Source organism: Capsicum annuum, chromosome 4 (genome assembly GCF_002878395.1).
Source record: "Capsicum annuum cultivar UCD-10X-F1 chromosome 4, UCD10Xv1.1, whole genome shotgun sequence".
In the NCBI taxonomy this organism is placed as follows: Eukaryota; Viridiplantae; Streptophyta; class Magnoliopsida; order Solanales; family Solanaceae; genus Capsicum; species Capsicum annuum.
This window is the reverse complement of record NC_061114.1, coordinates 129199924-129224012: the sequence shown is the minus strand read 5'-3', so window position 1 is coordinate 129224012 and position 24089 is coordinate 129199924.

Below are 24089 nucleotides of genomic sequence, written 5' to 3'. Positions count from 1 at the left end.
CAGTTCACTGAGTTTTACTGGTGAAAATTTTCGGGAAAGGCATCTGAATATTCATTCTCACTGGGACTGAATCCAGACTGGGAGTTTCAGAACTAGTGTCCTTAACTCAAATAAGATGGTAGACACATTCTTTAGATATCATTTTCCGTACCCAAAAGTAGGAAATAAGCTGACCTCTGAAAGCGGATACACTACCCTTCCACTCTTGGATGGGTTCATTTGGAAACTGAAATTAAACTATTCCGTTTCAGTAGTCGACCGCGGCATGGAAGAAATAAAGCCAATCTATGCCGAGAATGAGATCAAAATTAGTCATCTCTAATTTGACTAAGTCTAATGAAGTGACTTTCTAAAATATCATAATCGGACAGTTCCTGTATACCCACCGGGCTATGATGGATTTACTCATTGGGGTAGAGGCTGAGAAGGGCTCTGCTAGAATTACTGGACTGACTTTAAAATCAATTGCTGTATATAGAGTAATAAAAAAAAAGAAGATTCTAGATCTAGCAAAGCGTGAACATGGACATAAAAGATCTGTAACGTACCAGTAACCACATCGGGAGAATTTTCCTGATATTGTCGGGACTGGAGAGCATAGAGTTTGTTTGGGCATTTCCTACTAGTAGCACTGAAAGTGGCACCCTACTGAGTTAGGTGGCCAGACTGAGCTAAGGAGTGGAGATAAATCTGATAACCTGACTGAGGGCAGTCTCTGACTCTGTGTCCTGGCTTGCGATAACCAAAATAGACATCGCAACCAGCTTTCCAAGCAACCTTGCGGTTCTTACTAAAAGTCTGACAGAGGGGATTAGTTTGGGCATTGCTCACACTACCCTGAGACTTAGAGCCTATGACCCTATCTTTATTACCATACCTGAACTTAGGAGTTGGAGGACTAGCAGACGAAAGAGTTAGAACTCAAGGCTTAAGATGAAACTGAAAATGGTTTCCTCCTTCTGATTTAGGCTGAGCAAAGTTTAAACGAACTGTCTTTGCTCTCTTATTCTACTTCTCCCTCATCTTAATCTATTGATCTTCTATCTGCTGAGTATGAGTCATAAGCCTGGCTAAAGTTATGTCACTATTCAACATTGTAGACCTATACTCATTAACCACACTATCATTCATACCAGAAACAAACTTACTCATCTTGGCCTCGCTGTCTGCAACCACATGAGGGGCATATTTAGCCAATTGAGTAAACATAAAAGAATACTATTTCACCATTATGTAGCCCTACCTGAGGTTGATGAATTCTAACACCTTGGCTTCTCTTAACTCTAGAGGAAAAAACCTCTCTAAGAATGCGGTGACAAACTCCTCCCACTCTATAGGCCCTGCATCAATCAACCTTTATGACTTCAACTATTTTTACCAAGTATTAGAAATATCCTACAACTGATATGCAGCTAGTTCTGCACTCTCAACAGCTGACACCCCCATAACGTTTGTAACCTTATGAACCTGATCGATGAATTTTTGAGCGTCCTCATCTAACTTAGACTCGATAAAGAATAGAGGATTCATTCGAGTGAAGTCCTGAATCTTGGCTGCAGCTGAATTAGACACTGGTTTGGCTGAAAAGGCAGCTGGTCATTCATTCTGAGCAGTAACTGACTGAGCAAGGGTAGTGAATGCAGCTAAAAACACTGTAGGAAAAATAAGTTCTCCCAAAGGTTCTTCGGGCTGAGGGGTTGACTGATTCCCATTTTTTTTTTAGGAGGTATTTTTTTAGAAGAAAGGAAGAAATGGATTAGACTAAGAGATTGACTTGAGATCATGCTCACTGGCACAACATGAATACTGAAAGAATGGAAACTGTTTTGAAATCATCTTATAGCCTTCTACACATAAATGAGGTGCGCAATACAACCATGCACAAGACTCTACTAGGTGTGACTTTCATATTTCCTAGGACTCTATCGAACCTTAGGCTCTGATATCAAGTTTATAATACCCCGGATTTGGTACCCGGAATGCTACATAGTGCTCATGACCCCGAAAGACCACAAGCTAACCCATGATTGATATCTGTATCGGTATACTACAAAATATACTGTATAATTACGGAAACATGAATTGAAAGGCCATAAGGTTCAAGACTGTAACTTAATTGATAAAGATATAACATCTGAATGGGGTATGAAATACCCAAAACAAAACTAAAATAACATAATAGTCTAAACATGATAGTCTAGAAAGCCTCTAACTAACTGAACTGTCTGAATGAGGAGGTGAAGGGATATGTCCCTAACTAACTCTAACTAATAAATTACTTGATGAGATAATATATAAATGATCATGTCCTCAAGAGATGAGGACTCACTTCTAACTCTGGTTGCTAAATCTGGAATGCTACTAATACTCTAGAGCTCGTGCTTCTAAACCGATGGTATAAGACACCATAGTGTAAATGCGTCAGTACATTGAATGTACTGGTATGCATGAAAGGTAGGATGAATGCACGAGGTTTATATGCATGAACAAAACTGGCTAACTAACTTATATAAACGTGAGAATACATGCATGAATACATAGTAACTATTTCTGAGATCATGATAACATGAATTTACTGACAACTAACATGACTGATAACTGAATACTGATGGCTAATATAACTGATAACATGAGTGACTGTATCTGATAGTCCTGAATCTGATGGAACTAGCTGATTTCCATATTGTAACTGAGTTAACTATATTTGATAGTCCTGAATTCTATAGAACTATCTAAGTTCTATTATTGAGACTGAATGACTGTATCTGAAAGTCTTGATTTCGTAACTGAAACTGTGGGAAGTAGTTATCTAATTGACACGCCCCTAATACGCCATTATTGCTGAGTTGGCGTCCAATCTGTAACCTTAATTAGAAGCGTGTCAATACTACGCCACTGGTAAGGACAAGCTGTGAGTGACCCTTATCTGATAGTGTCCCTAAAAGAGAATGGTGGGGCCCTCATCTGAGTGTTCTTATCCACCTCAACAACCCTTATCTGACAGTGTTGATGTCTCAACCTATGCTAGCTACATAGTTTTGGAATGCAAGGATGGCTTCTAAGAATCACACCCTCATCTGAAAGTGTGTGTTCTCATCCTCTGGTTCACTCGGTGCTAATTCCTACTCCCATCTGAATAGACACTAATCATGGATTACTGAACTGAACTGTACTAAATTAACTGAGTTCCGTTTACTAATGGAATAATACTGATATTACTGTATTAGTGAGCTTTCCTGAGTCACATAATTGACTGAGTTCTATGGATCATGTCTTGACTGAGGATATCATGAAAACATAACACTGGTTCTAGGCACACAACTAAATTGTTGGGTACAAGTACGCCAGGACTTGATTCAAAGAAACTGACAAAGCATGACTTTCTTAAATACATGACCCAAGTCATCATTCATAATTCAATTATTGAGGAATTTCATCAAACATGTGACATGCATAAACTTGTAAATAAAGGGGGATTTCATATTATTATACTAGTATGACACTTTTCTGTCAGATAGACATTTAAGTAAACACATAAGGAGCATGCTTTGGTTATACCATCATCAACATATCTAATAATCATGAATACATCAATCAACTTATAATTTGAAAGGGGTTTATCATGATTTTTATCCAATTCTTCATATACTAGGGTCAAGCATTGAAATATGTAATTTAAAACATGAATCAACACCACACAGTATTATGTACATGAATTTCAATTTAATCCTATCATGGACATTCATAAATATACAAATCATGGATTTTCGAAAGAGATTCTTGAGCTTCATGGGTGAAAGAGACCCATGAATCAACACATGACATACGTTAGTTCTTGATTTAGCAAAGATTGACGGAGAGACTTTCTTGAAATTGAATCCCCAATTAAAACCCTAGTTTGTTCTTGAGAGAAAATTGAGAGAAACTAGTATATTTTGGATTCCAAATAGCTGAATCTCGTGTTAAAAGGCTTAAATAAGGGTGGAAAATTGACCCTTTTAACCCTGGACACATCTTTTAATTTCAGTGAAATTTTTCTGAATTGGACCCCTGACGCGGCGCTATCGCATCGTGTCACTGGAATTTGACTACTGAGAAATTGAGGGATGATGCGAGGCGGAGCCATCGTGTTGCCACTTCATTTGTGACCTGGAAGTTTGGCGCAACATGCCACTATCGGTGACCCCTACTAGAATTTGACAATTACCATTTTCTCCTGTCGCGCAGTGCGCCACTGACTAATATGGCGCTGTTTTACAACGAGAACTTGAAATTGTCATAAATTTTTACCCGATTATCAGATTTAGGTTAGTTTTATATAGATGAAAATCTTATTGAATTTTCCACATGACAAAAAGTGAAAATCTTAAAAATTCCTCATGGAATAAAAATTATTCGATTTAGAAGCTAATACTTAAGATTCTTGGGTCAAAAAATTTAGTTAGGAAACTTTGGGGTATTACAATATCTCCCCCTTCTTCCCACAAAGTCCATGTCCACTTCTTCCCACTTCCAAGCAGGAATAATGAACTCCTGTATAGGTCCATTAAGCTTCTGATGCTTTATCTTAACCTGCTGATATGTAGAGCACTTTTCTATAAACTCTACAATATCTCTCTTCATCCCACTCCACCAATAGATCTCTCGCAAGTCGCGGTACATCTTTGTGGCCCCTGGATGAATAAAGTAGCGCACACCATGCGCTTATACAAGAAATCACTACCTTAAGTTATCTACAGCTGGAACACACAGATAACCCTGGCAATGTAGAACACCATCTCTCCTTTGGGAGTAAACCTCCACTTTCTGATCTTTAACTCACTCTTTCAATTTGACTAAACTGGGATCTCTATCTTTCTTTTCTTTCACCTCGGAAACTAGAGATGATTTTGAACTACTCTGAACCTATATATCACCCCTTATGTATCAACTAAGTGAACGCCTAGTCTGGTAAGATAATGGACTTCCTGAGCTTACTTCTTCTTACCGTCCTCAACATATGTAAAACTACCCATAGACTGTTTACTGAGAATGTCGGCCACTACATTGGCCTTGCCCGAATGATAAAGGATACTCATCTCATAATCTTTCAAGAGCTCTAACCACCTTCACTGACAAAGATTGAGGTCTTTATGAGAAAAAACATACTGAAGGCTCTTATAATTTGTGAACACATCTACATAAACTCCGTATAGATAATGCCTCCAATTTTTTATGGCAAATACTACGGCTGCTAACTCAAGATCATGAGTAGGATAATTCTTATCATAGGGTTTAAGTTTTCTGGAGGCATAGGCTATGGCCTTACCATGTTGCATAAAGACACAACCCAAACCTACTCTGGATGCATCATAATATACTACGAAACCATCTGAACCATCTGGAAGATCTAGGACTGGAGCTGAGGTGAGTCGAGTCTTCAACTCCTGAAAACTCTTCTCACAAGGATTTAACTACTGAAACTTGACTTTCTTCTGAGTCAATCTGGACATAGGGGATGCAATAGAAGCAAATCCCTTAACAAACTGCCTAACCAAAAAACTCTTAATATCTAATAGAGACAGGTCTGAGATAGTTTCTTACCACTTCTGTCTTTTGAGGATCTATTCTAATGCCATCAAATAAAATGATATGGCCAAGGAATGCTACTGACCTTAGCCAAAATTTGCATTTACTAAATTTGGCAAATAACTGATGATTTCTGAGAGTCTGAAGTACGATTCTGAGATGATCTGTATGAACACGCTTACTGCAGGAATATACCATAATATCATCTATAAAGACTATAATGAACATGTCTAACTACTACTTGAACACATGGTTCATCAAGTCCATAAAATCTGCTGGGGCATTAGTGTGACCAAAGGACATAACTAGGAGTTTGAAGTGACCATACCGAGTACAAAAGTCTATCTTTAGAATGTCACATTCTCTGACTCTAAGCTGATGATAGCCGGATCTGAGGTCTATCTCAGAGAAATAACTGGCACCTTGAATTTGGTCAAACAAGTCATCAATTCTGGGAAGTAGATACTTGTTCTTGAACATGACTTTATTGGGTTTACGGTAGCCTATGCACATTCTGAGAGAATCGTCTTTCTTTTGCACGAATAGGATTGGTGCACCCCATAGGGACACATTGGGTCTGATGAATCCCTTATCTTAGAGATCCTTTAACTTTTCTTTCAGTTCTCTGAGTTTTGCTGGTGCTATTCTATATGGAGGAATAGATATATACTGTGTATCTGGAAGAAGACCGATGCCAAAGTCTATTTCTCTCTTGGGAGAAATCCCTGGAAAATTTTTGGGAAAGACATCTGAATATTCATCCACACTGGGACTGAATCAAGACTGGGAGTTTTAGAACTAGTGTCCTTAACTAAAATAAGATGATAGACACATCCTTTAGATATCATTTTCCGTACCCAAAAGTAGGAAATATGCAGACGTATGAAAGTAGATACACTCTCCTTCAACTCTAGGATGGGTTTATCTGGAAACTGAAATTGGACTATTCTGTTTTTGCAGTCGATTGTGGCATAGGAGAAATGAAGCCGATCTATGCCGAGAATGACATAAAAATTATTCATCTCTAATTCGACTAAGTCTGTTGAAGTGACTTTCTGAAATATCATAATCGGACAGTTCTTGTATACCCACCGGGCTATGATGGTTTTATCTATTGGGGTAGAGACTGAGAAGGGCTCTGCTAGAATTTCTGGACTGACTTCAAAATCAACTACTGTATATAGAGTAACAAAAAACAAAGAAGCTTCTGGATCTAGAAAATCATGAACATGGACATAAAAGATCTGTAACATACCGGTAACCACATCGGGAGAATTTTCCTGACATTGTCGGGACTGGAGAGCATAGAGTCTGTTTGGGCTTTTCCCACTAGTAGCACTGAAAGTGGCACCCTAATGAGTTGGGTGGCTAGACTGAGCTAAGGAGCAGAGATAACTCTGATAACCTGGCTGAGGACAGTCTCTGACTCTGTTTCCTAGCTTGCCACAACCAAAATAGACATTGCTACCAGCTTTGCAAGCAACCTTGTGGTTCTTACCATAGGTCTGACAAAGGGGATTAGTTTGGCATTGCTGACACTGCCCTAAGACTTAGAGCCTGTCACCCTATCTTTATTACTATACCTGAACTTAGGAGCTGGAGAACTAGCTGACGAAAGAGTTGGAACTGAAGGCTTAGGATAAAACTGAAAATGGTTTACTCCTTCTGATATAGGCTGAGCAAAGTTTAAACTACCTTTCTTTGCTCTCTTATTTTGCTTCTCCCTCATCTTAATCTATTAATCTTCTATCTGTTGATCATGAGTCATAACCCTAGCATAATTTATGTCACTATTCAATATCGTAGACCTATACTCGTTGACCACACTATCATTCATACCAGAAACAAACTTGCTTATCTTGGCCCGCTGTCTGCAACCATATGAGGGACATATCTGGCCAATTGAGTAAACATAAAATAATACTCTTTCACCATTATGTTGTCCTGCTTAAGGTTGATGAATTCTAACACCTTGGATTCTCTCAACTCTAGAGGAAAAAACCTCTCCAAGAATGCGGTGAAAAACTCCTCCCACTCTATAGGCTCTGCATGAATCAACCTTTATGACTTCCACTGTTTGTAACAAGTGTGAGAAACACCCCACAACTGATATGCATCTAGCTCTGCAATTTCAACAGCTGACACCCCCATAAAGTTTGTAACCTTATGAACCTAATCGATGAATTTTTGAGGGTTCTTATCTAACTTAGACTCGATAAAGGATACAGGATTCATTCGAGTGATGTCCTGAATACTGGCTGTAGCTGAATTGGACACTGGTTTTGCTGGAAAGGCCGCTGGTCATTAATTCTGAGCAGCAACATACTGAGCAAGAGTAGTGAATGCAGCTCGTAACACTATAGGAGAAACATATTCGCCCAAAGGTTCTTCGGGCTGAGGGGTTAACTGATTCCCATTTCTTTTTTTTGGAGGCATTTCTGTAGAAAAAAGGAAGAAATAGATTAGACTGAGAGATTGACTTGAGATCATGCTCACTGGCACGACATGAATACTAAAAGAATGGAAACTGTTTCGAAAGCATCTTATAGCTTTCTACACATAAATGTGGCGCGCAATACACCCATGCAAAAGACTCTACTAGATGTGACTTTCATACTTCCTAGGAATCTATTGAACCTTAGGCTCTGATCCCAAGTTTGTAATGCCCCGGATATGGTACCCAGAATTCTACACAGTGATCATGACCCCGAAGGACCATAAGCTAACCCATGATTGATATCTGTACCTGTATACTACATAATATACTATATGATTGTAGAAATATGAATTGAAATGCCATAAGGTTCAAGACTATAACATAATTGATAAAGATATAACATCTGAATGGGGTATGAAATACCCAAAACAAAACTAAAATAATGTAATAGTCTATACATGATAGTCTGGAAAACCTCTAACTGACTGAACTGTCTAAATGAGGAGTTGATGGGATATGTCCCTAACTAACTCTAAGTAATAAATTACTTTATGAGATAATAAATAAATAATCATGTCCTCAAGAGATGAGGACTCACTTCTGAATCTGGTTGCTGAGACTGGAATGCTACTGATGCTCTAGAGCTCGTGCTTCTAAACCGATGGTATAAGACACCATAGTGCAAATGCGTCAGTACATTGAATGTACTGGTATGCATGGACGGTAGGATGAATGCATGAGGTTCATATGCATGAACAAAACTGGCTAACTGACTAATATAAATATGAGAATACATGCATGAATACGTAGTAACTATTTTCGAGATCATGAAAACATGAATTTACTGATAACTAACATGACTGATAACTAAATTCTGATGACTAATATAACTAATGACATGAGTGACTGTATCTGACAGTACTGAATCTGATGGAACTAGCTAAGTTCCATACTATAACTGAGTTAACTATATTTGATAGTCCTGAATTCTATAAAACTATCTAGGTTCTATTACTGAGACTAAATGACTGTATCTGAAAGTCCTGATTTTGTAATCGAAACTGTGGGAAGTAGTTATCTAATTGAAATGCCCCTAATACACCATTATGGCTGAGTTGGGGTCCAATCTGTAACCCCAATTGGAAGAGTGTCAATACTACGCCACTGGTAAGGACAAGCTGTGAGTGACCCTAATCTGACAGTGTCCCCAAAAGAGAATGGTGGGGCCCTCATCTGACTGTGCTTATCCACCTCAACAACCCTCATCTGACAGTGTTGATGTCTCTACCTATGCTAGATACATAGTTCTTGAATGCAAGGATGGCTTCTGAGAATCACACCCTCATCTGAAAGTATGTGTTCTCATCCTAGGGTTCACTCGGTGCAAATTCCTACTCCCATTTTAATAGTCACTAATCGTGGATTACTGAACTGAACTGTACTAAATTAACTGAGTTCCGTTTACTGATGGAATAGTATTGAGATTACTGTATTAGTGAGCTTTCCTGAGTCACATGATTGACTGAGTTCTATGGATCATGTGTTGACTGAGGATATCATGAAAACATAACACTGGTTCTAGGCACACAACTAAATTGTTGGGTACAAGTATGCCAGGACTCGATGCAAAGAAACTGACAAAGCATAACTTTCTTAAATACATGACCTACGTCATAATTCATAATTCAATTATTGAGGCATTTCATCAAACATGTGACATGCATAAACTTGTACATAAAAGGTGATTTCATATTATCATACTAGTATGACACTTTTCTTTTAGATAGACATTTAATCAAACACATGAGGAGCATGCTTTGGTTATACCATCATCAACATATCTAATAATCATGAATACATCAATCAACTTGCAATTTGAAAGGGGTTTATCATGATTTTAATCCAATTCTTCATATACTAGGGTCAAGCATTGAAATGTGTAATTTAAAACGTGAATCAACACCACAAAACATCATGTACATGAATTTCAATTTAATCCAATCATGAACCTTCATAAATATATAAATCATGGATTTTCAAAAGAGATTCTTGAGCTTCATGGGTGAAAGAGACCCATGAATCAACACATGACGTACCTTAGTTCTTGATTTAGCAAAGATTGACGGGGAGATTTTCTTGAAATTGAATCCCTAATTGAAACCCTAGTTTGTTCTTGAGAGAAAATTGAGAGAAACTAGTATATTTTGGGTTCTAAATAGCTGAATCTCATGTTAAAGGGCTTAAATAGGGGTGGGAAATTGACCCTTTTAACCCTGGACACATCTTTTAATTTTAGTGAAATTTTTTCGAATTGGACCCCTAACGTGGCGCTATCGCATCGTGTCACTGGAATTTGACAACTGGGAAATTGAGGGATGATGCGATGCGGAGCCATCACGTTGTCACTTCATTTGCAACCTGGAAGTTTGGTGCGACCCGCCACTATCGGTGAACCCTACTAGAATTTGACAATTGCCATTTTCTCCTCTCGCGCAGTACGCCGCTGACTAATATGGCGCTATTTTACGACAAGAACTTGAAATAGTCATAATTTTTTACCCAATTATCAGATTTAGGTTAGTTTTATATCGATGAAAAGCTTATTGAATTTTTCACATGAAAAAAAGTGAAAATCTTAAAAATTCCTCATAGAATAAAAATTATTCAATTTAGAAGCTAATACTTGACATTCTTGGGTCAAAAAATTTAGTTAGGAAACTTCATGGTATTACAATATCTCCCCCATGGGAACATTCGTCCTCGAATGAGACTGACCAAGAGAGGAGAAACGATAAGCCCAAGTACACTTTAAACATGAACAATGAAACATGACTTACATAACTGACATTTCAGAGATTCATACTGAGCATGCATACCTGATGCATGATTTCATAACTGAGCTGATACGTGAATGCATGACTGAGAGTACTGATAAGCTGATCACATATATCTGATGCATAAATACATGATGAAACTGATTACATGACTAGATTATTAATAAATGAGTATTCTCACTAGGAGAATGCCTGTCTGATGCATAAATACATGATTAATCTAATGCATGAACATATAATTGAATATGCAATGGTACTTAGTATCCAGTTTAAAAATGGAATCCTAAGCATGAGGCTGATATCAAGTTGTAACTAAAATCTGGACATGAAAATTGAAAAGCTTAAGGAGAACTGTTACCTTGATCTAGATCTGAGTTAGCGGAGAAGAGGTGAGGATACTTGGTATGCATGTCTGCTTCTACTTCCCAAGTAGCTCCCTCAACGGACTAATTTTGCCAAAGAACTTTGACTAGATGGACTTCTTTGTTCCTCAATCTACGAGTCTGATTGTTTAGAATTTCGACTAGAATCTCTTCATAAGAGAGGCTGTTCTGAATATGTATGCTCTAATTAGGGACTACAACCGCTGGGTCACCTATGTACTTCTAGAGTAAAGAGACATGGATGACTGGACGAACTGAGGCTAGATCTGAAGGCAATTCAAGATCATAAGCTACCTTGCCGAAGCAACTGAATATTTTAAGGGGATGAACATATCAGGGACTAAGCTTTACCTTCTTTCCGAATCTCTTCACTCCCTTTATGGGAGAGATATATAGATAGACATAGTCACCAATCTCAAACTCAAGATCCTATCTACGTACATCTATATAATACTTTTTTAGGCTTTGAGCAGCCTAGAGTCTTTCTCTGATCAACTGGACTTTCTATAAGGCATCGAATACTAAGTCAGGCCCTATAACTGAGGCCACACTAACTTCGAACCAACCGATTGGATATTGCACCTCCTACCATAGAGATCTTTGAATGGAGCCATCCGAATACTGGATGATAGATATTGTTGTATGCAAACTCAATCAAAGGCAAGTGGTCATCCCAACCACCCTTGAAATCAATTGCACACACCCTTAGTATATCTTCTAAGGTCTGAATGGTCCTTTCTGCTTGAACATCTGTCTGAGGATGAAAGGCTGTACTAAGATGAATTTGGGTACCAAGACCCTTTTTGAACGCTTTCCAAAAATGAGAGGTGAACTGGGTACCTCTGTCTGAGATAATGGATAATGGAACACCATACAATCTGACCAAATCTCTGATGTAGAGTTTAGTATAATCCTCGGCTGAATAAGAGGTATGAAATAGGAGGAAATAAGCTGACTTGGTCATCCTATCTACAACGGCCCAGTCTGAATCATGTTGATGATGAGTTCGAGGAAAACCCGTCACAAAGTCCATGTTCACTTCTTCCCATTTCCAAGCAGGAATAATGAGCTCCTGCATAGATCCATCAGGCAATTGATGCTCTATCTTAACCTGCTGACATGTAGAGCACTTTGCCATAAACTCTACAATATCTCTCTTCATCCCACTCCACCAATAGATCTCTCGTAAGTCGCGGTACATCTTTGTGGCCCCTGGATGAATAGAGTAGCGCACACCATGCACTTATACAAGAAGTCGCTACCTTAAGTTATCTACAGCTGGAACACACAAATAACCCTGGCAATGTAGAACACCATCTCTCTTTTGGGAGTAAACCTCCACTTTCTGATCTTTAACTAACTCTTTCAACTTAACTAAACTGGGATCTCTATCTTTCTTTTCTTTTACCTCGGAAACTAGAGATGATTCTGAACTACTCTGAACCTATATATCACCCCTTCTGTATCAACTAAGTGAATGCCAAGTCTGGTAAGCTGATGGACTTCCTGAGTTAACTTCATCTTACCATCCTCAACATGAGTAACACTACCCATAGACAGTTTACTGAGAGTGTCGGCCACTACATTGGCCTTGCCTGAATGACAAAGGACACTCATGTCATAATCTTTCAAGAGCTCTAACCACCTTCTCTAACAAAGATTGAGATCTTTATGAGAACAGACATACTGAAGGCTCTTATGATCTGTGAACATATCTACAAAAACTCCATATAGATAATGCCTCTAAATTTTTATGGCAAATACTATGGCTGCTAACTCAAGATCATGAGTAGGATAATTCTTCTCATGGGGTTTAAGTTGTCTGGAGGCATAGGCTATGGCCTTACCATGCTGCATAAAGACACAACCCAAACTTACTCTGGATGCATCATAATATACTACGAAACCATCTGAACCATCTGGAAGATCTAGGACTGGAGCTGAGGTTAGTCGAGTCTTCAACTACTGAAAACTCTTCTCACAAGGATTTAACCGCTGAAACTTGACTTTCTTCTGAGTCAATCTAGACATAGGGGATGCAATAGAAGAAAATCCCTCAACAAACTGCCTGTAACAGCTAGCCAAGCCCAAGAAACTCTTTATATCTGATGGAGATAGGTCTGAGCTAGTTTTTTTACCACTTTGGTCTTTTGAGGATCTACTCTAATGCCATCACCTGAAATGATATGGCCAAGGAATGCTACTGACCTTAGCTAAAGTTTGCACTTACTAAATTTGGCAAAAAACTGATGATCTCTGAGAGTATGAATTACGATTTTGAGAAGATCTGTATGAACACGCTTACTGTAGGAATAAACCAGAATATCATCTATAAAGACTATGATGAACATGTCCAAGTACTACTTGAACACACGGTTCATCAAGTCCATGAAAGCTGTTGGGGCATTGGTAATACCAAAGTACATAACTAAGAATTCGAAGTGACCATACCGAGTACAAAAGTCTATTTTCAGAATGTCACATTCTCTGACTCTAAGCTGATGATAATCGGATCTAAGGTATATCTTAGAGAAATAACTGGCACCCTGAAGTTGGTCAAATAAGTCATCAATTCTAGGAAGTAGATACTTGTTCTTGACCATGACTTTATTGGGTTTACGGTAGTCTATGCACATTCAGAAAGAACCGTCTTTCTTTTGCACGAATAAGACTGGTGCACCCCACGGGGACACATTAGGTCTGATGAATCCCTTATCTTAGAGATCCTTCAACTGTTCTTTCAGTTCTCTTAGTTTTGCTGGTGCTATTCTATATGGAGGAATAGATATAGGCTGAGTATCTGGAAGAAGATCGATGCCAAAGTCTATTTCTCTTTCGGGTGGAATCCCTAGAAAATTTTTGGGAAAGACATCTGAATATTCATTCACACTGGGACTGAATCAAGATTGGGAGTTTCAGATTTAGTGTTCTTAACTCAAATAAGATGATAAAAACATCCTTTAGATATTATTTTCCGTACCCAAAAGTAGGAAATAAGCTGACCTCTGAAAGCGAATACACTACCCTTCCACTCTAGGATGGGTTCATTCGAAAACTGAAATTGGACTATTCTGTTTTAGCAGTCGACTGTGGAATAGGAGAAATGAAGCCAATCTATGCCGAGAATGACATCAAAATTAGTCATCTCTAATTCGACTAAGTCTGCTGAAGTGACTTTCTGAAATATCATAATTGGACAGTTCCTATATACCCACCGGGCTGTGATGGCTTTACCCATTGGGGTAAAGACTGAGAAGGGCTCTGCTAGAATTTTTGGACTGACTTCAAAATCAATTGCTATATATAGAGAAACAAAAAACAAAAAATCTTCTGGATCTAGAAAAGCATGAACATAGACATAAAAGATCTTTAACGTACCAGTAACCATATCGGGAGAATTTTCCTGATATTGCCGGGACTGGAGAGCATAGAGTTTGTTTGGGCATTTCCCACTAGTAGCACTGAAAGTGGCACCCTACTGACTTGGGTGGCTAGACATAGCTAAGGAGCGGAGATAACTCTGACAACCTGACTAAGGGCAGTCTTTGACTCTATGTCCTGGCTTGCCACAACCAAAACAGACATTGCTACCAGCTTTGCAAACAACCTTGTGGTTCTTACCATAGGTCTGAAAAAAGGGATTAGTTTGGCATTGCTGACACTGCCCTGGGATTTAGAGCCTGTCACCCTATCTTTATTACCATACCCTAACTTAGGAGCTGCAGGACTAGCTTACGAAAGAGTTGAACTAAAGGCTTAGGATGAAACTGAAAATGGTTTCCTCCTTCTGATTTAGGCTGAGCAAAGTTTAAACTACCTGTTTTTGCTCTCTTATTTTGCTTCTCCCTCATCTTAATCTATTGATCTTCTATCTGTTGAGCATGAGTCATAAGCCTGGATAAAGTCATGTCACTATTTAACATCATAAACCTATACTCGTTGACCACACTATCATTCATCCCAGAAACAAACTTACTCATCTTGGCCTCGCTGTCTGTAACCACATGAGGGGGATATCTGTCCAATTGAGTAAACATAAAATAATAATCTTTCATCGTTATGTTGCCCTGCCTGAGGTTAATGAATTCTAACACCTTGGCTTCTCTCAACTCTATAGAAAAAAACCTCTCTAAGAATGCGATGACAAACTCCTCCCACTCTATAGGCGCTGCATCAATCAACCTTTATGACTTCCACTGTTTGTACCAAGTATGAGAAACATCCTACAACTGATATACAGCTAGCTCTGCACTCTCAACATCTGAAGTCACCATAATGTTTGAAACCTAATAAACCTAATCGATGAATTTATGAGGGTCCTCATCTAACTTTTACTCGATAAAGGATAGAGAATTCATTCGAGTGAAGTCCTGAATCCACGATGCAACTGAATTGGACACTAGTTTGGCAAGAAAGGTGGTTGGTCATTCATTCCGAGAAGCAACTGACTGAGCGAGAGTAGTGAATGTAGCTCTAAATGCGGCAGGAGAAACATATTTGCCCAAAGGTTCTTCGGCCTGAGGGGTTGACTAATTGCCATTTCTTTTTTTAGGAGGCATTTCTGTAGAAGAAAGGAAGAAATGGATTAGACTGAGAGATTGAATTGAGATCATGCTCACTGGCACGACATAAATACTGAAAGAACGGAAACTATTTTGAAAGCATCTTGTAGCCTTCTACACATAAATATGGCATTCAATACACCTATGCACAAGACTCGACTAGATGTGAATTTCATACTTCCTAGGACTCTATTGAACCTTAGGCTCTGATACCAAGTTTGTAAAGCCCCGGATATGGTACTCGGAATGCTACAATGCTCATGACCCCGAAAGACCACAAGCTAAACCATGACTGATATCTGTACCTATATACTGCATAATATACTGTATGATTGCGGAAACATAAATTGAAAGGCCATAAGGTTTAAGACTGTAACATAATTGATATAGATATAACATCTGAATGGGGTATGAAATACCTAAAATAAAACTGAAATAACATAATAGTCTAAACATGATAGTCTGGAAAGCCTCTAACTGATTGAACTGTCTGAATGAGGAGTTAATGGGACATGTCCCTAACTAACTCCAAGTAATAAATTACTTGATGAGATAATAAATAAATGATCATGTCCTCGAGAAATGAGGACTGACTTCTGAATCTGGTTGCTGAGACTGGAATGCTACTGATGCTCTAGAGCTCGTGCTTCTAAACCGATGGTATAAGACACCATAGTGCAAATGCTCAGTACATTGGATGTACTGGTATGAATGGAAGGTAGGATGAATACATCAGGTTTATATGCATGAACAAAACTGGCTAACTAACTAATATAAATGTGAGAATACATGCATGAATACATAGTAACTATTTCCGAAATCCTGATAACATAAATTTGCTAATAACTAGCATGACTGATAACTGAATTCTAATGACTAATAGAACCGATGAAATGAGTGACTATATCTATCAGTCCTGAATCTGATGGAACTAGCTGAGTTCCGTGCTGTAACTGAATTAACTATATTTGATAGTCCTGAATTCTATAGAACTATCTAAGTTCTATTACTGAGACTGAATAACTGTATCTGAAAGTCCTGATTTTGTAACCAAAACTATGGGAAGTAGTTATCTAATTGAAATGCCCCTAATACTCCATTATGGTTGAGTTGGGGTCCAATATGTAACCCCAATTGGAAGGGTGTCAATACTACGCCACTGGTAAGGACAAGCTGTGAGTGACCCTCATCTGACAGTGTCCCTAAAAGGGAATGACAGGGCCCTCATCTGACTGTGCTTATCCACCTCAATAACCCTCATTTGATAGTGTTGATTTCTCAATCTATGCTAGCTACATAGTTCTGGAATGCAAGGATGGCTTCTAAGAATCACACCCTCATCTAAAAGTGTGTGTTCTCATCCTCGGGTTCACTCGGTGCTAGTTCCTACTCCCATCAGAATAGACACTAATCATGGATTACTGAACTGAACTGTACTGAATTAACTGAGTTTCGTTTACTAATGGAATAGTACTGAGATTACTATATTACTGAGCTTTCCTGAGTCACATTATTGAATGAGTTCTATGGATCATGTCTTGACTGAGAATATCATGAAAACATAACACTGGTTCTAGGCACACAACTAAATTGTTGGGTACAAGTATGCCAGGACTCGATGCAAAGAAACTGACAAAGCATGACTTTCTTAAATACATGACCTACGTCATAATTCATAATTCAATTATTGAGGCATTTCATCAAACATATGACATGCATAAACTTGTACATAAAAGGGGATTTCATATTATCATACTTGTATGACACTTTTCTTTTAGATAGACATTTAATCAAACACATGAGGAGCATGCTTTGGTTATACCATCATCAACATATCTAATAATCATGAATACATCAATCAACTTGTAATTTGAAAGGGGTTTATCATGATTTTAATGCAATTCTTCATATACTAGGGTCAAGCATTGAAATATGTAATTTAAAACATGAATCAGCACCACACAACATCATGTACATGAATTTCAATTTAATCCAATCATAAACATTCATAAATATACAAATCATGGATTTTGGAAAGAGATTCTTGAGCTTCATGGGTGAAAGAGACCCATGAATCAACACATGAGATAACTTAGTCTTTGATTTAACAAAGATTGACGGAGAGACTTTCTTGAAATTGAATCCCCAATTGAAACCCTAGTTTGTTCTTGAGAGAAAATTGAGAGAAACTAGTATATTTTGGGTTCGAAATAGATGAATCTCGTGTTAAAGGACTTAAATAGGGGTGGAAAATTGACCCTTTTAACCCTTCACATGACTTTTAATTTTAGTGAAATTTTTCTAAATTAGACCATTGATGTGGCGCTATCGCATCGTGTCACTAGAATTTGACAACTGGGAAATTGAGGGATGATGTGATGTGGATCCATCGCGTTGCCACTTCATTTGCGACCTGGAAGTTTGGCGCGACGCGCCACTATCGGTGACCCCTACTAGAATTTGACAATTGCCATTTTCTCCTATCGTGCAGTGCGCCACTGACTAATATGGCGCTGTTTTACGACGAAAACTTGAAATAGTCATAAATTTTTACCCGATTATCAAATTTAGGTTAGTTTTATATCGATGAAAATCTTATTGAATTTTCCACCTGACAAAAAGTGAAAATCTTAAAAATTCCTCATGGAATAAAAATTATTCAATTTAGAAGCTAATACTTGACATTCTTGGGTCAAAAAATTTATTTAGGAAATTTCGGGGTATTACAATATCTCCCCCTTAGGAACATTCGTCCTCGAATGAGACTGACTAAGAGAGGAGAAATAATAAGCCAAAGTACACATTAAACATAAACAATGAAATATGACTGCCATAACTGACATTTCAAAGATTCATACTAAGCATGAATATATGATGCATGATTTCATACATGAATGCATGAATGAGAGTACTGATAAGCTGATCACACATATCTGATGCATGAATACATGATGAAACTGATTACATGACTAGATTTTTAATAACTGAGTCTTCTCACTAGGAGAATGCTTGTCTGATGCATAAATACATGACTAATCTAATGCATGAACATATAATTGAATATGCAATGGTACTTAGTACCCAGTTTAAAAAATGGAATCCTAAGCATGAGGCTGATATCAAGTTGTAACTAAAATCTAGACATGAAAATTAAAAAGCTTAAGGAGAACTGTTACCTTGAGCTAGATCTGAGTTAGTGGAGAAGAGGTGAGGATACTTGGTACGCATTTCTGCTTCTACTTCCCAAGTAGCTCCCTCAACGGACTGATTTTCCCAAAGAACATTGACTAGATGGACTTCTTTGTTCCTTAGTCTACAATTCTGATAGTCTAGAATTTCGACTAGAATCTCTTCATAAGAGAGGCTGTTCTGAATATGTATGCTCTAATTAGGGACTACAACCACTGGGTCACCTATGTAATTCTTGAGTAAAGATACATGGAAGACTGGATGAACTAAGGCTAGATCTGAAGGTAATTCAAGCTCATAAGCTACCTTGCTGAAGCAACTGAGAATTTTAAAGGGACCAACATATCAGGGACTGAGCATTCCCTTCTTGCCGAATCTTTTCACTCCCTTCATGGGAGAGATCTTTAGATAGATATAGTCACCAATCTCAAACTCAAGATCCTTTTTACACACATCTGTATAAGACTTTTTTCGGCTCTGTAGCCTAGAGTCTTTCTCTGATAAACTGGACTTTCTCTAAGGCATCGAATACTAAGTCAGGCCCTATAATTGAGGCTGCACTAACTTTGAACTAACCGATTGGATATTGTACCTCCTACCATAGAGAGCTTCGAATGGAGCTATCCGAATGTTGGAATGATAGCTATTGTTGTATGCAAACTCAATCAAAGGCAAGTGGTCATCCCAACCACCCTTGAAATCAATTGCACACTCCCTTAGTATATCTTCTAAGGTTTAAATGGTCCTCTCTGCTTGAACATCTGTCTGAGGATGAAAGGCTGTACTGAGATAAATTTAGGTACCAAGATCCTTTTATAATGCTTTCCAGAAATAAGAGGTGAATTGGGTACCTCTGTCTGAGATAATGGATAACGGAACATCATGCAATCTGACCAAATCTCTGATGTAGAGTTTGGTATAATCCTTGGATGAATAAGAGGTATGAAATGGGAGGAAATAAGCTGACTTGGTCATCATATCTACAACGGCCCAGACTAAATCATGCTGATGATGAGTTCGAGGCAAACCCATCACAAAGTCCATGTTCACTTCTTCCCACTTCCAAGCAGGAACAATGAACTCCTGCATAGGTCCATTAGGCTTATGATGCTCTATCTTAACCCGCTGACATGTAGAGCACTTTGCCATAAACTCTGCAATATCCCTCTTCATCCCAATCTACCAATAGATCTCTCGCAAGTTGTGGTACATCTTTGTGTCCCGTGGATGAATAGAGTAGCTCACACCATGCGCTTCTACAAGAAGTTGCTACCTTAAGTTATCTACAGCTGGAACACACAGATAACCCTGGCAATGTAGTACACCATCTATCTTTTGGGAGTAAACCTCCACTTTCTGATCTTTAACTGACTCTTTCAACTTGACTAAACTGGAATCTCTATCTTTCTTTTATTTTACCTCAGAAACTAGAGATGATTCTGAACTACTCTGAACCTATATATCACCCCTTTTGTATCGACTAAGTAAACGCCTAGTCTGGCAAGCTGATGGACTTCTTGAGCTAACTTTTTCTTACCATCCTCAACATGAGTAGCACTACCCATAGACAGTTTAATAAGAGCGTCGGCCACTACATTAGCCTTTCCCGAATGATAAAGGACACTCATGTCATAATCTTTCAAGAGCTCTAACCACCTTCTCTGACAAAGATTGAGATATTTCTGAGAAAAGACATACTGAAGGCTCTTATGATCTGTGAACACATCTACATAAACTTCGTATAGATAATGCCTCCAAATTTTTATGGCAAATACTATGGCTGCTAACTAAAGATCATGAGTAGGATAATTTTTCTCATGGGGTTTAAGTTGTCTGGAGGTATAGGCTATGACCTTACCATGCTGTATGAGGACACAACCCAAACCTACTCAGGATGCATCATAATATACTACGAAACCATCTGAACCATCTGGAAGAGCTAGGACTGGAGCTAAGGTGAGTTGAGTCTTCAACTCCTGAAAACTCTTCTCACAAGGATTTAACCACTGAAACTTGACTTTCTTCTGAGTAAATCTGGACATAGGGGATGCAATAGAAGAAAATCCCTCAACAAACCGCCTGTAATAGATATCCAAAACCAAGAAACTCTTGATATCTAATGGAGATAGTTCTGAGCCAGTTTCTTACCACTTCGATCTTTTGAGGATCTACTTTAATGCCATCACCTGAAATGATATGGCCAAGGAATGCTAATGACCTTAGCTAAAATTTTCACTTACTAAATTTGGCAAACAACGCATGATCTCTGAGAGTCTAAAGTATAATTTTGAGATGATCTGTATGAACACACTCACCGTAGGAATAGACCAGAATATCATCTATAAAGACTATGACGAACATGTCCAAGTACTACTTGAACACACGGTTCATCAAGTCCATGAAAGTTGCTGGGGCATTGGTATGACCAAAGGACATAACTAGGAATTCGAAGTGACCATACTGAGTAAAAAAGTCTATTTTCATAATTTCACATTCTTTGACTCTAAGCTGATGATAGCCAGATCTGAGGTCTATCTTAGAGAAATAACTGACACCCTAAAGTTGGTCAAAAAATTCATCAATTCTGGGAAATAGATACTTGTTCTTGACCATGACTTTATTGGGTTGACGGTAGTCTATGCATATTCTGAGAGAGCCATCTTTCTTTTACATGAATAAGACTGGTGCACCTCACCGGGACAGATTGGGTCTGATGAATCCCTTATCTTAGAGATCCTTTAACTGTTCTTTCAGTTCTCCGAGTTCTGCTGGTGCTATTCTGTATAGAGGAATAAATATAGGCTGAGTATCTGGAAGAAGATCAATTCCAAAGTCTATTTCTGTTTCGGGAGAAATCCCTAGAAAATTTTTGGGAAAGACATCTGAATATTCATTCACACTGGGACTGAATCATGATTGGGAGTTTCAGAACTAGTGTCCTTAACTCAAACAAGATGATAGACACATCCTTTAGCTATCATTTTCCATACCTAAAAGTAGGAAATAAGCAGACGTATAAAAGCGGATACACTACCCTTCCACTTTAGGATGGGTTCATTCGAAAACTGAAATTGGACTATTCTGTATCAGCAGTCGACTGTGGAATGGGAGAAATAAAGCCAATCTATGGGAAGAATGACATCAAAATTAGTCATCTCTAATTCGACTAATTCTGCTGAAGTGACTTTCTGAAATATCATAATCGGACAGTTCCTATATACCCACCGGGCTATGATGGCTTTACCCATTGTGGTAAAGACTGAGAAGGGCTCTGCTAGAATTTCTGGACTGACTTCAAAATCAACTGCTGTATATAGAGTAACAAAAAACAAAGAAGCTTCTGGATCTAGCAAAGCGTGAACATGGACATAAAAGATCTATAACGTACCAGTAACCACATTAGGAGAATTTTTCCGATCTTGCCGGGACTGGAGAGCATAGAGTCTGTTTGGGCATTTCCCACTAGTAGCACTGAAAGTGGCACCCTACTGAGTTGGGTGGCTAGACTGAGCTAAAGAGCAGAGATAACTCTGATAACCTGACTGAGGGCAGTCTCTGACTATGTCCTGGCTTGCCACAACCAAAACAGACATCACTACCAGCTCTGCAAGCACCCTTGTAGTTCTTACCATAAGTCTGACAAAGGGGATTAGTTTGGGCATTGCTGACACTGCCCTGAGACTTAGATCTTGTCACCCTATCTTTATTACCATACATAAACTTAGGAGCTGGAGGACTAGCTTACGAATGAGTTGGAATTGAAGGCTTAGGATAAAATTGAAAATGGTTTCTTCCTTCTGATTTAGGCTGAGCAAAGTTGAAACTACCTATCTTTGCTCTCTTATTCTGCTTCTGCCTCATCTTAATCTATTGATCTTCTATCTGCTGAGCATGAGTCATAAGCCTGGCTAAAGTCATGTCACTATTCAACATCGTAGACCTATACTCATTGACCACACTATCATTCATCCCAGAAACAAACTTACTCATCTTGGATCCACTGTCTGCATCCACATGAGGGGAATATCTGGCCAATTGAGTAAACATAAAAGAATACTCTTTTACCGTTATGTTGCCCTGCCTGAGGTTGATGAATTCTAATACCTTGTCTTGTCTCAACTCTAGAGGAAAAAACCTCTCTAAGAATGCGGTGACAAACTCCTCCCACTCTATAGGCCCTGCATCAATCAACCTTTATGACTTCCACTATTTGTACCAAGTGTGAGAAACATCCTACAACTGATATGCAGCTAGCTCTGCAGTCTCAACAGCTGACACCCCGATAACGTCTGTAACCTTATGAACCTGATCGATGAATTTCAAAGGGTCCTCATCTAACTTAGACTCGAGAAAGGATAGAGGATTCATTTGAGTGAAGTCCTGAATCCTGGCTGCAGCTGAATTGGACACTGGTTTGGCCGAAAAGATGGCTGGTTATTCATTCTGAGAAGCAACTGACTGAGCAAGAGTAGTGAATGCAGCTCTGAACACTGCAGGAGAAACATGTTCGCCCAAAGGTTCTTCGGGCTGAGGGGTTGACTGATTCCTATTTCTCTTTTTAGGAGGCATTTCTGTAGAAGAAAGGAAGAAATGGATTAGACTGAGAGATTGACTTGAGATCATGCTCACTAGTACGACATGAATACTGAAAGAACGGAAACTATTTCAAAAGCATCTTATAGCCTTCTATACATAAATGTGGCGCGCAATACACCCATGCATAAGACTCTACTAGATGTGACTTTCACACTTCCTATGACTCTATTGAACCTTAGGATCTAATACCAAGTTTTTAATGCCCCGGATATGGTACTCGGAACGCTACACAGTTCTCATGACCCCGAAGGACCACAAGCTAACCCATGACTGATATCTGTACCTATATCTGCATAATATACTATATGATTGTAGAAACATGAATTGAAAGGCCATAAGGTTCAAGACTGTAACATAATTGATAAAGATATAACATCTGAATGGGGTATGAAATACCCAAAACAAAAATGAAATAAAGTAATAGTCTAAACATGATAGTCTGGAAAGCCTCTAACTAACTGAACTGTCTGAATGAGGAGTTGATGGGACATGTCCCTAACTAACTACAACTAATAAATTA